Source organism: Ictidomys tridecemlineatus, chromosome 2 (assembly GCF_052094955.1).
Source record: "Ictidomys tridecemlineatus isolate mIctTri1 chromosome 2, mIctTri1.hap1, whole genome shotgun sequence".
NCBI lineage: Eukaryota > Metazoa > Chordata > Mammalia > Rodentia > Sciuridae > Ictidomys > Ictidomys tridecemlineatus.
The window spans coordinates 56,316,962-56,341,774 of NC_135478.1; the positions used below are offsets into that span (position 1 = coordinate 56,316,962).

General features: G+C 39.9%; 1 long non-coding RNA gene across 6 annotated transcripts in view; it reads right to left on the reverse strand.

The window, feature by feature from the left end:
• Nucleotides 1-24,813, reverse strand: part of LOC110599118 (uncharacterized) — an 82,472-nt gene that overhangs the window by 37,558 nt on the left and 20,101 nt on the right. Inside the window, exons 5-6 of one of the 6 annotated variants that reach the window (XR_013434524.1) lie at nt 16,829-16,983; nt 2,126-15,399 (exon numbers count right to left, since the gene is read on the reverse strand). The exons of 2 other annotated variants lie outside the window; for them this stretch is intronic. This is a non-coding gene — a long non-coding RNA (uncharacterized LOC110599118). Of the gene's footprint in view, nt 1-2,125; nt 15,400-16,148; nt 16,984-24,813 lie in introns of those variants that run through there. 3 more of the 6 variants (XR_013434526.1, XR_013434525.1, XR_013434522.1) reach the window with 3 other exon arrangements.

The window sequence follows — 24,813 nt, forward strand, 5'->3', positions numbered from 1 at the left end:
ACCCTGATCCTTACCACAACCTGATAATACCTTATTCTTCCCTCACAATGCCATTAGACCTGATTCATTCCTTTTTCTCATCTGGATCTTCACCCTTTATCTCCCCGGAAAAAGAACCATTATCCTGAACTTCATCTCATTCTCCCCTTGACTTTACACCCTGGCCCTGAACTACATCCATTCCTCACTCTCTCGGTAACCTTCACATTGGCCCTTACTGAGCCCACCTCAGTCCTCAGACCAGCCTTCCTGACACTGACCCTGAATCACATCCACTGGACCCTCTCTGTACCCTCACCCTGACACAAGTGCCCTCCCTCACCCCCAATATGTGACTCCAACATACACCGTTAGCCCTGATTAATTCTCAGCATCATCTGAAAACTGTCATCATGACCTTGACCCTCGACCTCACCCTGACTATAACCTCTCTTTGACTGTAACATAAACCTGACCCTCATAGTGTTTCTGCCCACAACAATGACCTAATTATCAGTGAGTTGAGTTCGGACAGGAAATCTTATATATGTCCATGTTAGTTTCATCTAAATTCCTGCAACTTTTAATAGGAATGTACTTTTGAAAATTATAAATAATCCTGAACTTGCTTATACTTGTACTACATGTTTTTAAATAAGCTGCTTTGATTTGAATTAATATGGTCTACCTCAAAATACGAAAGTACCTTTCAGGAGAATGTATGGTTCTCAGTGATTGGATTCAAGTAAAGCCTGGGTTAATTCTGGCAGTTCATAAGAATTTTCTTTTGAGACCAATGTCTGCTTTCTTCTTTATTGCTAGTCTGTTCTCATAAACACAATTTTCAATAATATTTATTTTAATTCATGAGACGTTACTGTTGGGAACACTGTGTAAACACGAAATCATTTTCACACATATAGCTTAGATTCTTCTTACTTATTCCAACTCATGGGAAGAAAACAAAGTTCAGATGAATGTGAATTTCTGAGTGCTTTTTTAAAAAAAATCATATAAATCTTATATACATCTTGGCATAGGCAAACAGAGGAAGCACTGGAAAAAAAATATGTATCAGTGCAAATAAGCTCAGTCTCATACTTTTCTTGCAAAAGAAATTCCGTGTTGCTTCTTAGATGAAACTGAGATGAACATAAGCATGATGAGGATGTGTTATTCATCTCAAAGGCACGTCCTTACTGTGAGATTCAACAAGGGAGGAAGATTCTAAGCAGTGGTGCTGGAAAGAATCTGCATTAGTATAACCAAGCTCAGCTTCTCAATTCTTCTCAAAATACCTCCTTATTGCTTTTGTAGTAAATTTAGGTGAATGTAAGAGCAGCCCATAATCCATCTCAAAGGCATTTTCTGCCTTCCAGAACACAGACTGAATATTTGAATTATCCACCATCCATGAATTCATATGTTGAAACCCTAATCTATAGCCAGGTTTGGTGCTACAGGCTTGGAATCCCAAAGACTCAGGAGGCTGAGGCAGGAGGATTGCAAGTTTGAGGCCAGCTTCAGCAACTTAGCAAGACTCTGTCTCAATATAGAAAAAGCGCCAGCAATGTAGCTTAGTGGTAAAATGCTCAAGAATTCAATCCCCAGTACTAAGAAAACAATCCTAATCCATAATCTGGTGGTAGTAGGAGGTGGTCCTGAAGGTAGAGACATAAGATTAGAGTCCTTATGTCCTTATAAGAAGAGACATGAAAGCTTGTCCCCTTTCCCCTGTTCTCCACCACATGAAGGGACAAAGAAGAGAGAGATGGCCATCTGCAAACCAGGAAAAGGGCCTTTGTCAGATGGGGGGTCCCATGGGGACTTGACTTTGGACTTCTCCGTTTCCAGAACCATGAGAAACAACTGCTTGTTGTCCACGACACCCAGGTCTATGACATTCTGTTATAACAGCCCAAGATAAGAGAGTAGAACAAGACAAAATAAACCTAAGGATGCAAAACGCCATACCAAAGGCACTCTCTAAATAAAAAAAAAGAAACTAAACACAATTTTCGTTGACTCTTTGTTCATAAAATGTCAGTGGATTAATAAAATGTTAATGTCTTTGGCTAATAGGACGTTTGTATTTGCTTTCTCAAAACTTTTAATTAATATGAGATAAATGTTCATAAAAAATTACTTTGGGAGTTAGGAAGATGGCGGACTAGAACCAGCCGTTCTTCAGCCCAAGATTTAAACAGCAGGAAGACTGCTCTAGAGAGGTGGTGTAAAGGTAAAATTTCCAAGCTGATTCTAAGCCGCAGAGCCTGAGTTAAAGTGTAAAGGACCAGGCTTGTAAACCTGCTTCTAAAACTGCAAAGCATGGGTTAAATTCCTGAGGCAGTTAGGACAAGGCCCTACTGGCCATTTAGTGATTTATGGACTGGGGTCCTGTGCAACTCCTCACATAAGCATTCAAGACCCTGTGCAGTTTGTCACGTAGATATTCAGGGTCCAAACCAATCAGTTTGAATGTGTACCCCACCTAGGAGCACCAATCACTCCTGCCCTGATTGTACCCGCCAATGTATACACTAATCCTGACTCAGGGTTGTTGTTCAATTTTCCCGCGCCTCACGATGATTTGTTCTGATGTATGCAAAGCCCCCCACCCTCTCCGAAGAGTGTACTTAAGCTCCGCTTGAACTCTGCTCTGGGCACTGGGCTGCTCTCCCTTCTTGAGTGAGCACGGAGCCCCAGCGCGCTGGAATGGATCCCCAATAAATATCCCCTTTTGCCAATTGCATGGAGTCAGTCTCTTGAGTGGTCTTCCTCTCCGACGTATCGCCAGAACTTTACAGTGGGTGACTAAGGGATTCAACAATGGACAAAAGAAAAAGTCATAGAGACACAGAAAGTTGAAAGCTTTGAACCTAAAATAAGGGATAATATGCGAGGCACAGTGGGACATGCCTGTAATCCCAGTGACTGGGAGGCTGAGGCAGGAGGATCATGAGTTCAAAGCCAGCCTCAGCAAAAGCAAGGCGCTAAGCAACTCAGGGAGACCCTGTCTCTAAATAAAATACAAAATAGGGCTGGGGGTGGGGCTCAGTGGTTAAGCACCCCTGGGTTCAATCCCTAGCTTGACTGATGATGGGCATCAGCTCTGCCAGCCCACCAGAGTGGAGGAGAGAAGCACAGGCAGAGAGGAAAGTGCAGTGGATGGAATTGGCTTCGGGGAACCTGTGGAACAGAGAGGGAGGCTGATCTTAACTGACTCAGAGACAGCTGGGGAAGTTGTTGAGTGAAAAGTCACAAAACTCCCTCAGCCCATGGGTGGAGAGTCTAGGAGGAACCAGGGTTACCGCGGCCAGAACCATTTTCAAGTGTCCCTCTAGTAGCAAACAGAGCAGAGGCAAGAGAATGGAAGTCATAAATAAGGAAGTTACCAGTCTACCCCAGCCCTTGGATCAGGTGGGGTCCAGGGTGTGCCTGGCCCAGTGTGATTGAATCAGGCGCAGAGAGGACTGTGCTCAGGGCAATACAAGCTTGGGAGAAATACCAAGGAGAGAGAGAACTCCCTTGGTGGGTGTCGTCCGATTCTAGCAACTGGGAAGATGGCAGCCATCAGCCGGATAGGTGCATCTGCACTCCAAGGCTGATCGCGGGCAAGGCATGTCCACAGCAATGAACTTGGGAGGCCTGTGGGGGTTTAGACTGTTCCCCCTAAAGGTCCTGAGACCCAGATATCCAGCAGAGATTGGCATCTGTCCAGCAACAGGGGTGTGGATCAAATTTCAAATACCCACCCACTGAGTTCCAGAGGTCAGCCATGACTAAATCCCAACAATAGGGCTTCCGGGTGAGAACTCTGCACCAGCCCTGCTACGGGAGTGCACAACTTGTGGGCCTCCCCAGTTTATCAGGGGCTACAGTGGGTGCGAGATGGGAAGCTGAGGCTACTACAACCAGCTTTGGCTCCTGGCCACCAGGGCTGGCAGCTTGGTGAGAAATAGAAAGATGTGGGACTTAGCCCCCAGCCCTCCATCCAAGGATCTGAGCCCTCCCCTTCAAAACCAATAAACATAAATAGAAAGACACACAGCATAAGCAATGGTGATCTTTGCCAACAGTTTTGACTAAGTGGACACAAGCTCTCTATTTCTTTTTTTTCTTTCTTTCTTTTTTTTAAGATGTTGATGGACCTTTATTTTATTCATTTATTTTATGTGGTACTGAGAATTGAACCCAGTGCCTCACACATGCTAGGCAAGCGCTCTAACACTGAGCCACCATAAAGAAATCTCATAAAGAAATTTTTTCCTATCCTACATCTTTTCTCTTTTTTTGATTTTTATTTTATGTTTACAATTATTTTTTTTAATTAAAAAAACTTTTTTTTTGTAGTTGTAGATGGGCAGAATGCCGTTATTTTATTTGTTTATTTTTATGTGGTGCTGAGGATCAAACCCAGTGCCTCACACATGCTAGGCCAGTGCTCTGCCACTGAGCTACAGCCCCAGGCCTATTTTTTCAATTTTCTCTTTAACTTTTTTCCAATCTGCATGATTGTGTGTGTGTGTGTGTGTGTGTGTGTGTTTTCTTGCTATGCTGATAGGTTTGGGAATATATATGTATATACTTTTCTTTCATTTAAATTGCTTTCTTCTTCATTCATTTATTACATAAGCCTTGGTTTGGTGGAGTAAAATTGTATGTGAGTTTGATTTGTTTGGACCTTATATTTCTTTATGTCTTGACGTTTCTTCCTCATATTGCTCTTTTGTCACTCTCTTCAGGGAGTAATGGCCAGATTTTTCCTGTTCCCTCTCTCTCCTTGCTGATTTTTTAATAGAATTTTCAGTAAAAAAAATTTAGCCAATTTTTAGTTAAAAAAATTTTAGTAAACAATTATTTTTTAGTTAAAAGAACTAAAAGTTACAGAAGTAAAAAATGACTAAAAAATTGGGAGTTCATAACCCACTTGAATCAAACTGTGAAATATGATATATTAAGAACTATGTAATGTTTTGAACGACCAACAATTTAAAAAAATGACTAAAAGCTTAGTAACAATTAGTTTTTGAAAAAAAATAACTAAAGGTTATTTTTATAACTAAAAGTTATTTTTCACTCTTACTTCTTTATAGCCATCATGGGTTACCTCTCTCCTCTGTTCACTTTTTAAATATTTCAAACTTTCTCTTGTGTTTCTACCATATTTTCTCTTCACTTAGAGAAAGGTAATTCTAAGATCTGATAGAATTATGGAGTTTTTGTAATTCCTGCTCCATTCATGTGCGATTACTGATACAGTGGGGAATGTAGTAGACACCTGCTGATTAATGACTGATCTAGTTCAGTTATCTGTGGTTGGTGCTGATGTTCAATGCTAACTCCACCGATCCTCTACTGGTGGTCATTAGCATTCTAGATGTCAAACTAGACACCAGACATTTATTTTATGGTTTTATATCATTACTAACATTATTGGTATTCCTTGCTCCCCCTTTCTCTAAGAGACTAGGAAATGATGGGGACAATTCAAGTTCACAGAATAGAGATCCTGAGCAACACTCCCAACTCAGCCAAGTAGTAGCAAACTTCACTCCACTCATAAACTAGGCCCATTTGAGCCTCAACGGTACTTCAACACAGAGCATAGGAGAGATAAGAACCCCAAACCAACAACCAGGCCCCACGCAGGAAAAACTAGAGGGGGATCTCAGGGCCTACTCCTGAAAATCTACCCATATAAAAAGTCCCCAGAGAAGCCTCTAGAACAAAAAAAGATAACTATACACTAAAGGAGATGCACACAATAGAAGAGGAATCCATCTCAACTTATGCACAGATCCAAGACCTCTGAGCATATGAGGAAAGAAAGCAAACAAATCTCCCCCCAAAATTCAGAATACCACCCCCAAAACAGCCCACAGATATGGAAGTGGATGAAATCCCAGAGAAAGACTATTAGAAACTGATTATTGGGCTGGGATTGTGGCTCACTGGTAGAGCACTTACCTAGCACGTGTGAAGCACTGGGTTCAGTTCTCAACACCATATTAAAAAAAATAAATAAAGACATTGTATCTGTATACAGCTAAAATATTTTAAAAAATTGATTATTAAAACGTTCAATGAACTAAAGAAAGATCTAAGGAATGAATTTAGGGAGCAAATACAAGAGATGAAAGATCATTTCAATAAAGAAATAGATATATTGAAAAGAAACCAGTCAGAACTACTAGAAATTAAAGATACATTGAATCAAAGAAAAAAAAATTTACTTGAATAAATAATCAATAATCAATAAATAATCAATAGATTAGATTACAGAAAATGTACAACTTCAGGCCTTGAAGACAGGATATATGAACTTGAATACTCAATAGTCAATAAAAGGGGGCGGGAACCATAATTAGAATATTCAAGAACTCTGGGCCAGGCACAGTGGCACACACCTGTAATCCCAGTGGCTAGGGAGGCTGAGGCAGGAGGATTGCAAATTCAAAGCCAGCCTCAGCAATTTAGTGAAGTGCTAAGCAATTCAGTGAGACCCTTTCTCTAAATAAAATACAAAAAAGGGCTGGGGATGTGGCTCAGTGGCTGAGTGCCTCTGAATTCAATCCCCAGTACACTACCCCTCCCCCCTGCAAAAAAAAAAAGAACTCTGGGACATCAAGAGACTTAACCTGAAAGTCATTGGGAGATGACAATATGGAGATATAGGCTACCGGCATTAAGAACATCTTCAGTAAAATAATAGAATTTTTTCCTAATCTGATAAGTGACAGATATTCACATACAGAAAGCATACAGAACCCCAAATTTGACAAGATCAGAAAAGAACCCCTCCAAGACATACCACAATCAAAATGTCTAACCTAGGAAATATGGAAAGAATATTAAAAGCTGCAAGAAAAAAGCATCAAGTCATATTAGATACAAACCAATAAGGTTCACTTCTGACTTCTCAAGTCAGACCCTAACAGTGAGGAGGCCTTGGGATGAGATATAACAAGCTCTAAAATGAAATTATTGCCAGCAAAATTGTTTATATCTTGGGGCTGGGGCTGTAGCTCAGTGGCAGAGTGCTTGCCTAGCATATGTGAGGCACTGGGTTCGATCCTCAGCACCACATAAAAATAACAAATAAAATAAAGGTATGCTGTCCATCTACAACTACAAAAAAAAAATTTCTAAAATTGTTATATCTAGCAAAGCTATCTTTCAGAATTTGAGGAGAAATAAAAACTTTCCATGATAAAGTTCCATTCAAAGAATTCATGATCACTAAACCAGCACTAGAAAAAATATTTAAAGATATATTATACATGGAAGAACTCAAAAACAAACCACAAAGCTCCCAAATAGATGATATTCACTAGAAGAGCAACTAATTATATAAATATCAAGAACCAAATTAAATATAACAAACCAACCAAAATGGCAGGAAATAACAAAGCATCTATCCAACACAACACTGAATGCGAATGGCCTCAACTCCCGAATTAAAAGACATAGATTGGCAGAATGGACTAAAAAAGCAAGATCCAATTATATGCTGTTTGCAAGAGACTCATCTCATAGGCAAATACACCCACAAGCTGAAAATAGAAGGATGGAAAAAACACTTCATATAAATGGAGTCCAAAACGAAGCAGAAGTAACTATTCGCATATATGATAAGGCAGATTTCAAGCAAAAATTACTCAGAAGAACCAAGCATGGTGGTACATACCTGTAAACCCAGTGGCTGGGGAGGCTAAGGCAGGAGGATTAGGAGTTCAAGGTTGGGCTGGAGTTGTGGCTCAGCGGTAGAATGCTCACCTAGCATGAGCCAGGCCCTGGGTTCGATCCTCAGCACCACATAAAAATAGCTGGGCACTGCAAAGCATTTTGAGCAAAATACTACAAGAAGAGGAATTGAAAAATAGTGCCCAAACTAACAGTGGAAGGTATCTCAGTAAAGGGGGAGGAAAATAACCAAAAAGTAAAACTAGCCAAACTAAAATAAATAAATAAATAAACATGACTGGAAGTACAAATCATATTTCAATTGTAACCTTAAATGTTAATGGCCTAAACTCACCAATCAAGAGACATAGGCTAGTAAACTGGATTAAAAAAACAGATCCAACAATATGCTGCCTTCAGGAGACTCATATGATAGGAAAAGACTTACACAGGCTGAAGATAAAAGGTTGGGAAAAATCATACCACTCACATGGCCCTCGGAAGCAAGCAGGAGTGGCCATACTCATATCAAATAAAATCAACTTCAAACCTAAGTTAATCAAAAGGGATAAAGAAGGACACTATATACTGTTAAAAGGAACCATCCACCAACAAGTCATAACAATTATCAATTTGTATGCACCAAACAATGGAGCTGCAATCTACATAAAACAAACGCTCCTCAAGTTCAAGAGTCAAATAGACTACAACACAATAATTATGAGTGACTTCAACACACCGCTCTCGCCATTGGACAGATCCTCTAGACAAAAGCTGAATAAAGAAACTATAGAACTCAATAGCACAATCAATAACCTAGACTTAACCGACATATATAGAATATATCAACCATCATCAAGTAGTTACACGTTCTTCTCAGCAGCACATGGATCCTACTCAAAGATAGACCATATATTATGCCATAGGGCAACTCTTAGTAAATATAAAGGCGTGGAGATAATACCATACACCATATCTGATCATAATGGAATGAAACTGGAAATCAATGATAAAAGAAGGAAGGAAAAATCCCACATCACATGGAAAATGAACAATATGTTACTGAATGATCAATGGGTTACAGAAGACATAAAGGAGGAGATAAAAAAATTCTTAGAGACAAATGACAATACAGACACAACATACCGGAATCTATGGGACACAATGAAAGCAGTTTTAAGAGGGAAATTCATTTCTTGGAGTTCTTTCCTCAAAAAAAGAAAAAACCAACAAATAAATGAACTCACACTACACCTCAAAAACCTAGAAAAGGAAGAGCAAAACAACAGCAAATGTAGTAGAAGACAAGAAATAATTAAAATCAGAGCAGAAATCAATGAAATTGAAACAAGAAAAACCATTGAAAAAACTGAAAGTTGGTTCTTTGAAAAAATAAATAAGATTGACAGGCCCTTAGCCATGCTAACAAAGAGAGAAGAGAGAGAACTCAAATTACTAACATACAGGATGAAAAAAGACAATATCACAACAGACACTACAGAAATACAGAAGATAATTAGAAAGTATTTTGAAACCCTATATTCCAATAAAATAGAAGATAGTGAAGATATCGATAAATTTCTTAAGTCATACGATCTGCCCAGATTGAGTCAGGAAGACACACACAATTTAAACAGACAAAGGAAGAAATAGAAGAAGCCATCAAAAGACTACCAACCAAAAAAAGCCGTGGACCGGATGGATATACAGTGGAGTTCTACAAAACCTTCAAAGAAGAATTAATACCAATACTTTTCAAGCTATTTCAAGAAATAGAAAAAGAAGGAGTTCTTCCAAATTCATTCTATGAGGCCAACATCACCCTGATTCCGAAAACAGACAAAGACACTTCAAAGAAAGAAAACTACAGACCAATATCTCTAATAAACTTGGGTGCAAAAATTCTCAATAAAATTCTGGCGAATCGAATACAAAAGCATATCAAAAAAATTGTGCATCATGATCAAGTAGGATTCATCCCTGGGATGCAAGGCTGGTTCAATATACAGAAATCAATAAATGTAATCCACCACATCAATAGACTTAAAGACAAGAACCATATGATCATCTCGATAGATGCAGAAAAAGCATTGGACAAAGTACAGCATCCCTTTATGTTCAAAACACTAGAAAAACTAGGGATAACAGGAACTTACCTCAATATGGTAAAAGCTATATATGCTAAACCTCAGGCTAGCATCATCCTAAATGGAGAAAAACTGAAGGCATTCCCTCTAAAATCTGGAACAAGACAGGGATGCCCTCTATCACCACATCTATTCGATTTAGTTCTTGAAATACTAGCCAGAGCAATTAGACAGACAAAAGAAATTAAAGGCATAAAAATAGGAAAAGAAGAACTTAAATTATCGCTATTTGCGGATGACATGATAATATATTTAACAGACCCAAAAGGGTCTACAAAGAAACTGCTAGAGTTAATAAATGAATTCAGCAAAGTGGCAGGATATAAAATCAACACATATAAATCAAAGGCATTCCTGTATATCAGCAACAAAACTTCTGAAATGGAAATGAGGAAAACCACTCCATTCACAATATCCTCAAAGAAAATAAGATACTTAGGAATCAACCTAACAAAAGAGGTGAAAGATTTATACAATGAAAACTACAGAACCCTAAAGAGAGAGATAGAAGAAGATCTTAGAAGATGGAAAAATGTACCCTGTTCATGGATAGGCAGAACTAACATCATCAAAATGGTGATATCACCCAAAGTTCTCTACAGGTTTAATGTGATGCCAATCAAAATCCCAACGGCATTTCTTGTAGAAATAGATAAAGCAATCATGAAATTCATATGGAAAAACAAAACACCCAGAATAGCAAAAGCAATTCTAAGCAGGAAGTGTGAATCTGGAGGTATAGCGATACCAGAGTTCAAACTGTACTACAAAGCAATAGTAACAAAAACAGCATGGTACTGGTACCAAAACAGGCAGGTGGACCAATGGTACAGAATAGAGGACACAGAAACCAATCCACAAAAGTACAACTTTTTTATATTTGATAAAGGGGCTAAAAGCATGCAATGGAGGAAGGATAGCATCTTCAACAAATGGTGCTGGGAAAAGTGGAAATCCATATGCAACAAAATGAAATTGAATCCCTGTCTCTCGCCATGCACAAAAGTTAACTCAAAATGGATCAAGGAGCTAGATAACAAATCAGAGACACTGCATCTGATAGAAGAAAAAGTTGGCTCCGATCTACATATTGTGGGGTCGGGCTCCAAATTCCTTAATAGGATGCCCATAGCCCAAGAGTTAATAACAAGAATAAACAAATGGGACTTACTTAAACTAAAAAGTTTTTTCTCAGCAAGAGAAACAATAAGAGAGGTAAATAGAGAGCCTATATCCTGGGAACAAATTTTTACCCCTCACACTACCCTAAGATACCATCTCACTCCAGTAAGATTGGCAGCCATTATGAAGTCAAACAACAATAAGTGTTGGCAAGGATGTGGGGAAAAGGGTACACTTGTATACTGCTGGTGGGACTGCAAATTGGTGAGACCAATTTGGAAAGCAGTATGGAGATTCCTGGGAAAGCTGGGAATGAATCCACCATTTGACCCAGCTATCGCCCTTCTCGGACTATTCCCTGAGGACCTTAAAAGAGCGTACTATAGGGATACTGCCACATCAAGGATCATAGCGGCACAATTCACAATAGCTAGACTGTGGAACCAACCTAGATGCCCTTCAAAAGATGAATGGATAAAAAAAATTTGGCGTCTATACACAATGGAGTATTACGCAGCACTAAAAAATGACAAAATCATAGAATTTGCAGGGAAATGGGTGGCATTAGAACAGATTATGCTAAGCGAAGCTAGCCAATCCTTAAAAAACAAATGCCAAATGTCTTCTTAGATATAAAGAGAGCAACTAAGAACAGAACAGGGAGGAAGAGCATGAGAAAAAGATTAACACTAAACAGAGATGAGTGGGGGGAGAGAAAGGGAGAGAGAAGGGAAAGCATATGAAAATGGTAGGAGACCCTCAATGTTACACAAAATTACATATAAGAGGTTGTGAGGGAAAAGGGAGGAAACAAGGGAGAGAATTGAACAACAGCAGATGAGGTAGAGAGGGAAGATGGGAGGGGAGGGGAGGGGGGATAGTAGGGGATAGCAAAGATATCAGAATACAACAGTCACTAATATGCCATTATGTAAAAACGTGAGTGTGTAACCGATGTGATTCTGCAATTTGTATTTGGGGTAAAAATGGGAGTTCATAACCCAATTGAGTCAAATGTATGAAAGATGATATGTCATGAGCTTTGTAATGTTTTGAACAACCAATAAAAAAAAATGGCTGGGGATGTAGCTCAGTGACAAAATATGCCTGGGTTGGATCCCCAGCACTACTACTACTACTAGTAATAATAATAATAACAATAATCAAGTAATCAAAAGACACAAAGAAGGCCTCTACATCCTGATAAAGGGAACAATACATCAAGAAGACATGACAATAGTAGATATTTATGCCCCAAATATCAGTGCACCTAATTACATTAAAAAAAAATACTTCTTGACATAAAATCCCAAATCGACCCCAATAGTGGGTGATCTCAACACATCTCTTTCACCAATAGACAGGTCATCCAAACATAAAATCAATAAAGATATTTCTGACATAAATAGTACTAAATCAAATGGACCTAAATGGCATCTACAGAATATTTCACCCCAAACAGCTGAAATCACATTCTTCTCAGCAGCTCATGGAACTTTTCCCAAACAGGCCATATTCTAGGTCACAATGTAAAGTTTATCAAATATGAAAAGAAAAAAAAAGATATGATCATGTGCATCCTATGAGATCAAAATGGAATGAAACTAGAAATCAACAGCAAAAAAATAATAAATAAAAAATCCCAGGGGCTGGGGATGTGGCTCAAGTGGTAGCGCGCTCACCTAGCATGAGTGAGGCACTGGGTTGGATTCTCGGCACCACATTAAAATAAAGACATTGTGTCCACCTAAAATAAAAAGAAACTGAAAAATAAATATTAAAAAATCCCAGAAACAACATAAACACTTGAAGTTTAAACAAAATTTTTAAGTGAGGAATAGATCAAAGAGGAAACGAGAGAAGAGATCATAAAATTCTTAGAAACAAATGAAAACAGACATACAACATATCAAATCTTGGGACAGTATGAAGGCAGTTCTAAGAGGAAATTTTACAGCATTGAGTGCTTACACTAAAAAAAAAAATAGAAAAATTCCAAATAAAGAATCTAATTCTACAATTTGAGGCCACTGAAAAGGAACAAAATAATGTCAAAATCAGTAGAAGACAAGAAATAAGGTCAGAGCTGTTCCATAGCTTGATTATTCTGAGTTGCACTGTTATAAACATTGATGTGGCCATGTCACTATAATATGCTGACTTTAGTCCTTTGGGGTAAATATTGAAGAGTGGAATTTCTGGGTCATATGGTGGTTCCATTCCTATTTTTTTGAAGAATCCCCATACTGCTTTCCCAAGTGGTTGTACTAATTAGCAGTACTACCAACCATGTGCAAATCCACCTTTCCCCCACATCCTCACCAGCATTACTTATTATTTGTATTCTTGGTAATTCTGACTGGAGTAAGATGAAGTCTCAATATAGTTTTTATTTGCACTCCCTGATTGCTAGGAAAATTGACCTTTTTAATATGTTTGTTGGCCATTTGTATTTCTTCATTTGAGAAGTGTCTGTTAGTTCTTTTGCTCATATATTGATGGGATGATGATGATGATGATGATGATGATTTTGGTTTTAAGTTTTTTGAATTTTTCATATATTCTGGATATTAATCTCCTGTCAGGAGTAATTGGCAGATATTTCCCCCCATTCTGTGGATTCTTTCTTCATGGTCTTCATTATTTCCTTTGCTGCATAGAATTTTTGTGATTTGATGCCAACCTGCTTACTGATTCTTGCTTTTTTTCCTTGAGCTTTAGGTATCTTGTTAAGGAAGATGGTGCCTGTACCAATATACTGGAGTGTTGACTATACTTTCCTCTGGTAGTTGCAAAGTTTCTGGTCTAATTTCTAGGTATTTGATTTTTCTGCAAGGTGAGAGATAGGAACCTAGTTTCATCCAGTTTTGCCAGCATCATTTGTTAAAATGTCTGTCTTTTCTCCAACATAAGGTTTTGGCACCTTTGTTCAGGATCAGAGGTGGGTTTGTCTCTGTGTCTTCTGTTCTGCACTATTGGTCTATGTGTCTGTCTGTTACTACGGCTCTGTGGTATAATTTAAAGTTTGGTATTATGAAGCCTCTAGCATCATGCTTCTTGCTCAGGATTGTTTTGGCTCTTCTGGATCTTCTATTCTTCCAAATAAATTTGAAGACTTTTTTTTCTAGTTCTGTGAATAATGATATCTTGATGGGGATTGCATTGAATCTGTATATTGCTTTTGGAAGATGGGCATTTTGACAATATTAATTCTGCCTATCTAAGAACCTCCCAGGAGGTCTTTCCATCTTCTGAGGTCTTCTTCAATTTCTTCAGGGTTCTATAATTTTCATTGTAGGCATCTTTTACCTCCTTGGTTAGATTTATTCACTTGGGCAGTTTTGTTTTTGTTTTTGTTGTTTGTTTGTGTTTTTGGTACTGGAGATTGATCTCAGAGGGACTCTACCACTGGGCTACAGCCCCAGCCTTTTGTCTTTTAAATTTTTTTGTAGTTGTAGATGGACAGAATGCCTTTATTTTGTTAGTTTTTTTAAAATTGGTTGTTCTGAATATTACAATGCTCTTGACATATCATATTTCATACATTTGATTCAAGTGGGTTATGAACTCCCATTTTTACCACATGTACAGATTGCAGGATCACATTGGTTACACATCCACGTTTATACATACTGCCATACTAGTGTCTGTTGTATTTTGCTGCCTTTCCTATCCCCTTCCTATCCCCCCTCCCCTCCCCTCCCATCTTCTCTCTCTACCCCATCTACTGTAATTCATTTTATTTTGTTAGTTTTTATGCAGTGCTAAGGTTTGAATCCATTGCCTAACACATCCTCGACAAGCACTCTGACACTGAGTTGTAGCCCCAGCTCCATAGTCAGCCCTTTTTGGGGTGTCTGTTTTTTTAAGATACAGTCTTGCTAAGTTGAATCAGGACCTTTTTAAAACTTTTGTCCTCAAGGTGTCTCCTGCGTCTAGATAAGAAAAGAATTATTAGAGTAACTGACATAGATACTTGTATATTGTTACAAGGATCACAGGTATAAGATGATTTTCTGCTTGCAGATTTTCAAATGTTGTGCTGTTCATTAATATAACAAATTGAACATGACATGTTTTATTTAGTGTACTGACAATTGTGTTTTAAAGCTATAGTTTAAATTGTTTAATGATTACTTATGTTTGTCTATATATGTTTTGATGCATACAAAACAGGAATATACTATTTACTACAATTTGTTATAATGTACCAAAAGGATAAAATTAGAATCAGGGCCTTTTGTGTAAAATTGTTATTTTTATGCCTAGATTAATAGACACTCCCTTTGCCACCAAATTATTCTAAAGAAGATGCTTTCTGAATATTCTTTGACCATTCTTTTAGAGATGTCCTTATACATCTTGATGTAGTTTTATTTGTTCAGAGTTAAAAATGCTAACAAAGTAAAATTCATCCGTAAAATACAGACACCTTCCAGAAATTGAGTCAGTTCAGATGTTCTCACTGGGTAAAAAAACAAAAGAGAAAATATTTAGATCTATAGTAAATGAGTTTGGAGAGTAGTCCACAAATTTGGAATTATTTAGGAACAAAGGTGTTTCTAACTCTGGGGAGGGAAGTTGCAGGATCATATAAATTGGAGAGCAAATGAAAGAATTTACCAGTGTGTTAAACAAACAACATTAATCTAAACATTTGGGGTGGGGAGGGGGCAGGGGATCACTGGGGTTTGAATCCAGGGGTGCTTTACCACTGAGCTAACACCTGAAGCCCTTTTTTTGTTTGTTTGTTTAATTTTGATACATGGTCTTTCTAGGTTCTGATCCTCCTGCCTCAGCCTCCAGAGTTGCTGAGATTACAGGGGTGACCGACCCAGTCTAAACACTAAGATAAGAAAAGTCTTGCAAGAATCCAAATACGCTGTTCATAATGGCTGTTCATAACAAGTCCCGGATTCAATTTAGGAAGATCATTAGATCTCAGGATGGCTGAACAATGATGTCCAAGCTTTTGAAAATGAAGTTGAACAAAAAATGCTTCAAATTATAACTGCAAAGCAAAGATAAATCAACAACAGTATCAGACCAACACTGGCGGCCTAATTTGAAATCTAGATGCCAAAAATGTGTCCCAAAACACGTCTTACCTGTCAGTAACACAATCTTTATAAAACCCCAAAATGCAACATGAATAGGAATCAAGGGCCCTCCTAATGGACTTCAAGTACCTTTGTTAATGATTTATAAATCTGGTTTGTTTATTGTGCATTTATTCTCAGGGCGCATTGAAGTTTTTCTTGGCTGGAGAGCTATGCCTCTCCAGCAGTGGGAGGTGGTGGGGATGGAAGAGTCGGCTTGGTTTTAATTTCCCACTGGAGGAGTTCCCACTTATCTTTCTAAGAGACGCCCATTTTACTAGTACGGCTGGCTAGTAAGTACTTTCACACAGAAACTTCAGTGTCCTCAAGATGAAAACAGAGAACTCTGAATTCTAAAACTCCAAGTAACAAAGCCTCCAGAATCTCTTGAACTCCCACCCAAAGCATTACCACTGTCTTTTCATGTCTATCTCTTCAGCCTTTTCTGGGACTCACACGCCATCTCCTTGCTCTGCGACTGGGAAAACTTCCTTAGCAGGACTTAGACCCCTGTGGTCTGTCTGGGGTCCAGACGGGGTCCCTTGGGGTAAAGGAGGGAGCTGCAATGCATGCCTGCTCACCCAACCCTACCTCCTTCCCCAGTGATCCAACCACGGCTTGCAAGCTTAATGCATCTAGAAGACTATTGCAATTTAATTATTTTGGCACAGACCACTTTCTCAACGCTCCTCAACGCATGCTCGTGAAAGTGCAGGAGCGACACTCTTGGCAAAGTTTGCAGAGGGGAGAAGCCTCCCCGCCCCTGTCACAATACCCGGAGGAAGCGGGGCTCACTGTTGCTGGGAAACTCTAGCTGTCATCTTCTCCACCCTGTTGCCTGCTGAGCTCCAGGTGCACACGTGCACGTCCTATTCCAAGGCCAGGGTGGCTCAATTGCAGTTCTCCAGGACCGGGTTCTAGGGAGGCTTCGGCAGCTCTTGGAGTGGCTGCTGGGGCGGTAGGAGGAGAATTAGGGATTAGCGGGGAGATCTATTGCATTTTCCTCCTTCCTACACCAGAGGCAGTGTCCGGGCCTCAGCGAAAAGCCAGATTCCGATCATCTGTTCCTTCTAGTAAGGGCGCTTGCGCGCCTGACCCTTGGGCGGAGCACACGTGTGTGTGTGTGTGTGTGTGTGTGTGTGTGTGTGTGTGTGTGTGTGTGTGTGTGTGTGTGTGGTGGGGGGGTTGCAACAAGGTGATGCGCGCGCTCAATGTCGCCACCTGCAGGTAGTTAGCTCCAAGTTTCTACAGCATTTTAGAATTTGAAGAAATAAAATGAGGTCAGGTCTATCCAAGGGAGTCCCAAAAGAATGGTTGAAGAGTATGCAAAGAGCATTAACAGAATAATTTGGTGATAAAAGGAACCTCCATCGAGAGTGAAATAATTCCTTTTTACATGAAAGACTTCCATCCTCATTTATTCCTTTAGGGCATTATTAGTAGTAGTATTGTTATTATTACTTTTAAATTTTGAGGCAACGTCTCCTTAATTTGATCAGGCTGGACTGGAACTTTCGATCTTCCTGCCTCAGTCTCCCCAGTAGCTGCGATTACAGGTGCGCGCCCCCATAAAGAATTTAATTATATACATTTATTTGTATAGGAATTCAGGCATGCCTACATAAAAATATTGTTTGACTAGAGCTTTAAAATACAGCTGTTCTATATGTAGACCTTTAATTCTGCAAGCTTTATGCCCAGTACAATCAACACCTATGTTAATTACTATTTTTCATTAGGCAATACATTTTTTTTCCCTTCACCAGACATATGGGACTCCCAGGGAATCGAGAGTTTAAAACTACCCAGCTTATTTACTTATAAGAATTTAACTTCTATGATTTTAAATTTTTGAAAAGGCAGAAACAAAGATGCAACCTTGACAAGCGGATTCCCCACTCCCAGGTCCTTGGACCCATGATTGGACTTGTCAGTGCCATTGGGTCAAAAATCCCCAGGAACTTGCTTATAGATGGAAAGGTCAGGCTTATGCATAGCTCATCGCGTTGAAGCAGAATCCAGCCCGCTGGCAACTGCTATGTCTCGGGGAAAAGTGTCCGAAACTACCTATTACGGAATTTTGTCTTTTGTTGGGTGATTTGGGGAGTGCCTCAGGATGTGAGGGTTTTGGTCTAGATCAGGCATTGTTAGAAAGTGGGGTCAGTTCTATCACTGGGTACTTCGTGTACCTAGATACAAAATAATTAAAGTTTCACATTGTAAACAGACTTTAATTATCAGTGTGTTAAATAAAATAATAAATGTCAAATTTATCATGTAAATAAACTGCAACCGTGTTTCAAAATAAATGGAAAAACAAATAGAAACTTTCATACTCAGTATAATCAACTGTCTACATTAATAATATCCAAACGAAGTCGTGGCTCTTCTTTTTCTGTAGACTTAAGTGACACCTAGAGGACAGAAAGTTAAAAACCCCTGGGCCATTTTCACTAAGCATTATCTAATACTGATTAAGTTTTTAAGACAAATACAAGTATTTTTGTATTATCAATTAAAGATGTTTTCCTATCTTGTTAAAATAATTGATATCTTTTAATATCTTTTAAAATAATTGATATTTTAAAAAAATTAAGGTACATTAAAATTAGGGTTTGTAAACGGTGTTTTATAGTTTTTTTTTCTTTTAGCGAGAACCTGTCTTTGACATGAATGGTTTACTGTCCTTACATTTATCTCAAATCACTCTAAGTTGATAAGAAATTTTTTTGTTTGTTTGTTTTTGCTTTTTATTGTACCAATCACTGAACCCAGAGGGACTTTATCATGAGCTGTATCTGCAGCCCTTCTTCTTTTTTAATTTTTTTATATTTTGGTACCAGGGATTGAATTCAGGGGCACTTAACCACTGAGCCACATCCCCAGCCCTTTTTTGCAGTTTATCTAGAGACAGAGTCTGACTGAGTTGCAGAGGATGGCTTTGAATCATGATCCTCCTGCCTCAGCCTCCCAAGCCACTGGGATTACAGGCATTCGTCACTGCACCCAGCTTGAAGTCAATTCTTAATGATTTATTAGAATGACTGGAGTTCAACCCAGGCTTTATGAAACGAATCAGTGAGAATCACGGACTCCTCTCAGCTGGGCTTCCTTACTTTCAGGGAGACACCATTAACACAAAGCAGGTATAAGCTTGTTCTCAAAGCTACATTTCTATTGTGAGTTACAGGAGTCTGGGTGAAACTAGAGTGTCTGTGTCCAAGAAGGTTTCATTTTCAAATTCAGCTTGGTAATGGGGACTCTCCCCTCACTCTGACTCTCACACTCATTTTGGTCCTGACCCCCTGAACTGTGATCTTGACCTTAGGCATACAGAACTGATCCATCACCTTGATCTTGGCCCTGACCTGACCAGACATGTCCCTCCACATGGCCCTCACATTGAACCATGACTCTGACTTTTGTCCTGACCCTGATCCTGAGTCTGACGGTGAGCCTGAACGTCTCCTTGATCTTGATGCTTATACTCATCCATTTTATGACACTTACCTTGACTCTGACCCTAAGGACACCATAATACTGCTTCTTATTCCCCCTACCCCTCATTTCTTACTTGCCTCTGCCCCTGACCATCTCCCCATTGCCGACCAATACCCTGAATTGACCCCTATGCTGATTCTGATGCTGACTTCATTCTGAGCCTGGCCCTCCCCCTCCCCCTCCCTTTACTCTTATCCTTACCATGACCCTCACTGTGAACTGAGTCAGACAGTAACTCAAACCTTGAATTAACCCTGACTCTGACCCAGACCCTTAACCTCCTCCAACTCCCCAGCTCCCCTTCCCTGAATTAGGCCTTTATCCTGAACCAGGACTGGATTGTGAAGGAATCAAACTAAATGAGCCCACAAGGTTGGAGTTATTCATTTTGTGACAGTACTTTGTCACAAAACACCTTTAAAAAGTATATATATACACACACATTTAAATTATTTAAATGTGTATTAAGTTTATCATTTAGCTATAGTAAGATGCACAGCATTTTTTTTTTTTTTTTGGGACGGGGGACAAAACCCAGGAGTGCTCAACCACTGAGCCACATCCCCAGCCCTTTTTTATATATTATTTAGACACAGGGTCTTGCTGAGTTGCTTAGGGCCTTGCTAAGTAAGTGAGACTGGTCTTGAACTTGTGATCCTCCTGCCTCACCTCCCAAGCCGCTGGGATTACAAGTGTGCACTACTGGGCCAGGCCCTACTATTCTTATTTGTTAATGTGGTAACCCATCTCTACTGTGGCTTTTGAGTCAGAGGATAGAAAACTCAACCTTTCCCAGGATTCCAAACTAACTTAAGCACTCCTTGCTGGCCAGGGAGACCACTGTCATGCTTGGCCCTCCCGAGGTCCTCATTGCCTATTATTTTATTTTATTTTTTTGTACTGTATGCAATTTTTAAATTATGATTTTAATAGTGCCTTGTACTTATACATAACAGTAGGATTCACTGTGATATTCATACACGCATGTAACATGTAATTTGCTCCATTCATTCCCCAGAACTCCCTTTCCTTACCTTCCTCCTCCTCCCTGATTTTCTTCCTCTACCACTCTCTTATCTATCCATTTGTTTTTAATGAGTGCATTGTAATTCATGTAAAAGTGTGATTCATTGGGATATATACCATGGCATAATCGGTTGATGGACTTCAGTCCTAGGACCTCCCTTGTACTTTCCCTTGGATCTCCTTCCTTTACTATTCCCACTTCTATTTTTATGAGTTTCCTTTTTATTTCTTTCTCTTTTCCTTCTACCTTCTGCATATGAGAGTAAAAAATTAACCCTGACTTTCAGAAAGTCTGGCTTAGTTCACTTAGCATGATGTTCTCCAGTGCCATCCATCAACAAATGACATAATTTTGTTCTTCTTTATGGCTGAATGGAATTCTGTTGTGTGTATATATCACATTCTCTCCATCCATTCATCTCTTAACTGACACCTAGGCTGGTTCCATAACTTGACTGTTGTGGATTGTGCTGCTATAAACACAGGAATGCATGTATTGCTGTAGTCTGCTGGTTTTAGTTCTTTGGGGTTTTTATTCCTCCAAGGAGTGGGAGAGCTTGGTCATATGATAGTTCTATTCCTAGTCTTTTGAGGAATCTCCATACTGATTCCATAATGGCTGTACTAATTTGCAGTCCCACCAACAATGAATAAGGATTCTTTCCTCCCACATCTTGCCAGAATTTGTCATTATTTATATTCTCTGTTGAAGCAGATGTTGGGAGGGGCAGCTAGCTAGCAGAACAATCCAGGCAGTGTGGCATGGAACGTAGCCCAGCACCCAAACATAAGGACTTCCTCATGGTCTGTCCCCTGACCTCCATGGCTTGCCATTATGGACCAAGCATTGTGGCTACTGCAATGGATTCTTTTTCTGTTCTTTTACTAAATAAAACAGGTTTTAAAGATTATTAGTGGTAGTTACTCTCCAAAAGCACTTCCATAGGAATGATAATATACACATTAGACATGTCTAAGGAGAGCAAAGGAGATCAATGCACTTACATGGTCTCCCGCAGAGGGGAAAAAAAACCCCCACAAATGTATACTTACATTTTCAGGAGCTATTTTTATAAATTGAAAAATTGGCGTTATAGGCCACAGAGTTACAGTTGTTATAAAATCAAAATTAAAGCTTTTTAGAGAGCTCATATTAGGAAAGATTTTCACTGAAAACTGTCTTATAAGCAAATGCCACTGGACTAGTTTCGAGCAACCAGCAGAGTGGCGGGGAGGGGAATATCCCTAAGAATACATGTATCACCTCCGCGTCTGCTACAATCCAGGGGCCGTGGCCACAAAGGGGTTAGTCTATATAATCATAAATGAGTGGGGGGGGGGACAGACTGGTGTGTGGAACACACCTGTAATCCCAGCAGCTCTGGAGACTGAGGCAGCAGGATCAAGTCTGAGGTCAGCCTGGATAACTTACATTACCTCAAAAAAAAAAAAAAGTCTGGGTATTTGACTCAGTGATAGTGCACTCCTGGGTTCCAGCTCCAATCACACACACACACACACATACACACACACATACACAACTATTTCTGCTTTAGGGATAGATATCCTGAAGGTTTTGTTTGTTTGTTTGATTTTTAGTTGGGGGGATTGAATCTAGGGGTGCTCTATCACTGAACTACATCCCCAGCCCTTTTTATTATTATTATTATTATTATTATTATTATTATTATTTTGGTACTGGGGATTGAACCCAGGGGCACTTAACCAATGAGCAACATCCCAGCCTATTTTATACTTTATTTACAGACAAGGTGTCAATGAGTTGCTCAGGACCTCGATAAGTTGCTGAGGCTGGCCTTGAACTTGGGATCCTTCTGCCTCAACCTTCCCAAGTCACTGGCATAACAGGCATGTGCCCCTGTGCCTGGCAACTCTGTAGTTTACCACAGCAGCCAATGGCAGGGTGGAAGATAGACAACTGACTGATTATTCATTCACAGAATGAATATTTATTTTTAAAAATGTTTTAAAAATATATTAGCCGGGCATGGTGGCACAGGCCTGTAATCCCAGTGGCTTGGAGGCTGAGGCAGGAGGATCGTGAGTTCAAAGCCAGCCTCAGTGACTTAGTGAGGCCCTAAGCAACTCAATGAAACCCTGTCTCTAAATAAAATACAATAATTGGTGTCAACATACTTTATATACAACCAGAGATATGAAAAATTGTACTGTATATGTGTAACAAGAACTGTAATGCCTTCTGCTCTCATTTATTTATTTATTTAAAAATTAAATAAATAAATTGGGCTGGGGATGTGGCTCCGGGACTGAGTGCCCCTGAGTTCAATTCCGGGTATAAAAAAAAAAGAAAAGAAAAAATGATACATTATAATAATATTTCCTTGGCTATCTTTCTCTTTACTCCTTCCCAGGGAAAACCACACCAGTAGAAAAAGGAAAAGTCAAGAAACTTAAAACAGGGGCTGGGGATGTGGCTCAAGCGGTAGAGCACCCGCCTGGCATGCGTGCGGCCCGGGTTCGATCCTCAGCACCACATACCAACAAAGATGTTGTGTCCGCCGAGAACTAAAAAAAAATAAATATTAAAAATTCTCTCTCTCTCCTCTCTCACTCTTTCTTAAAAAAAAAAAAGAAACTTAAAACAAAGAGAAATGGCCTTTGTATTAAAAGAAAAAAAATAAAGGCTTTTACTGCATCAAATAGAATCTGCCTTCAAATTGCCAAACGAGCTAATGATTTTGAATCTTTTCTCTACAAATCGAGTTCCTGCACGTTGCATGGTATTTACCTTGTTATGCTATCTCTAAGTTTGTTTCAAGCCTATCATCAGCATAATAAATGATACTATCCAGCCATAAGCACCAGACCCTAATGGGAAAAGCAGACAGTGGCACTGTTTGTGGATGTGTGGCTAGGGACTGAACTCTGAGGCCCTCTACCACTGAGCTATATCCTAGCTATTTTTTTTTTGGGGGGGAAGGGGGTGGGGGTGGTGCTAGGGATTGAACCCAGGGGAACTTAACCACTGAGCCCCATCCCCAGCCCTTTCTATTTTTTATTTTGAGGTAGGGTCTCACTTAGTTGCTTAGGGCCTTACTAAGTTGCTGAGGCTGGTCTCAATCGTGTGATCCTCCTGCCTTAGCCTCCCAAGCAGCTGGTAGTAGAGGCAAGTGCCACCACACCCCGCAGAGCAAAGCAAAAAACAAACAAACAAACAAAAGACAGGTCCAATATAGAATATTTCATACTACAAGACAAGAGAGTAAAGACAGAAGCAAATACCTACGAGTAAACCCAGCAAACAAGGGGCGCTTCCAATAAAAGCTCAAGTCAGAAAGAAAAGATTTGCTTGGCTAGATTTACCTTAAAAGGGGGCACTTGGGTGTCCCAAACTTGTGTCATCATATATGATACCAGACTTGGAGATCAGGAAGGGATCCTCATTCCCTGGTGTTTAAGATTAAACACCTGAAAAATGGGAGGCAAGCGTAGAAAGCTGGAGAAAGAGGGAGCAGGCTTCTCTGGAGAGAAGTGAGGCCTAGCCAGAGCTGGGTGCCCAGGTGAGGGGACACTGCCCCTCCCCATGCCTAAGGGCAAGAAGGAGAAGCACAGGGGCTAAAGTTAGCCACTCCTTGTGCTGGGAAGTGCTATTCCAGAGATAAGCTGTTAGCCCCATCCTCCAGCCACCCCCATTGTTCATCACCTACACTGACTGCTAGGCCTTCCGCCCTCTGAGGTCCCCTGTCTCTGGTTTGTTGAGGAATGTGACCTATCCTGTCCCATCAGGCCAGGGAGGGCTGCAGGCAGTTGATTTTTGGCGAAGAAGGCAGACAGGGAGTTGGTACAGTGGGCTCATTTCACAGAATTATTCTCTTAACCTCATGTTCCCCCCACTCTCATCTGTTTTTTCCCCTTGCATATGTATGGCCTGTGACACTTGTTCAAGAGTAAGGACTCCCTCATGCAGACCTTGAATAGTATGGATTTCATCCTGCATGACCTTATGCATCAGCAAGTTTAAGAAATAACATTAAGAAATGCCATTTTGCTGGGCATAGCTCAGGAGGCTGGCGCAGGAGGATGGTGAGTTCAAAGCCAGCCTCAGCAAAAGTGAGGTGCTAAGCAACTCAGGGAGACCCTGTCTCTAAGTAAAATACAAAATAGGGCTGGGATGGGGCTCCGTGGTTGAGTGCCCCTGAGTCAATCCCCGGCATCAGTCCTCCCTACACACCCCCCAAAAAAAAGCCAGACTCAGCAACTTAGTGAGGCTC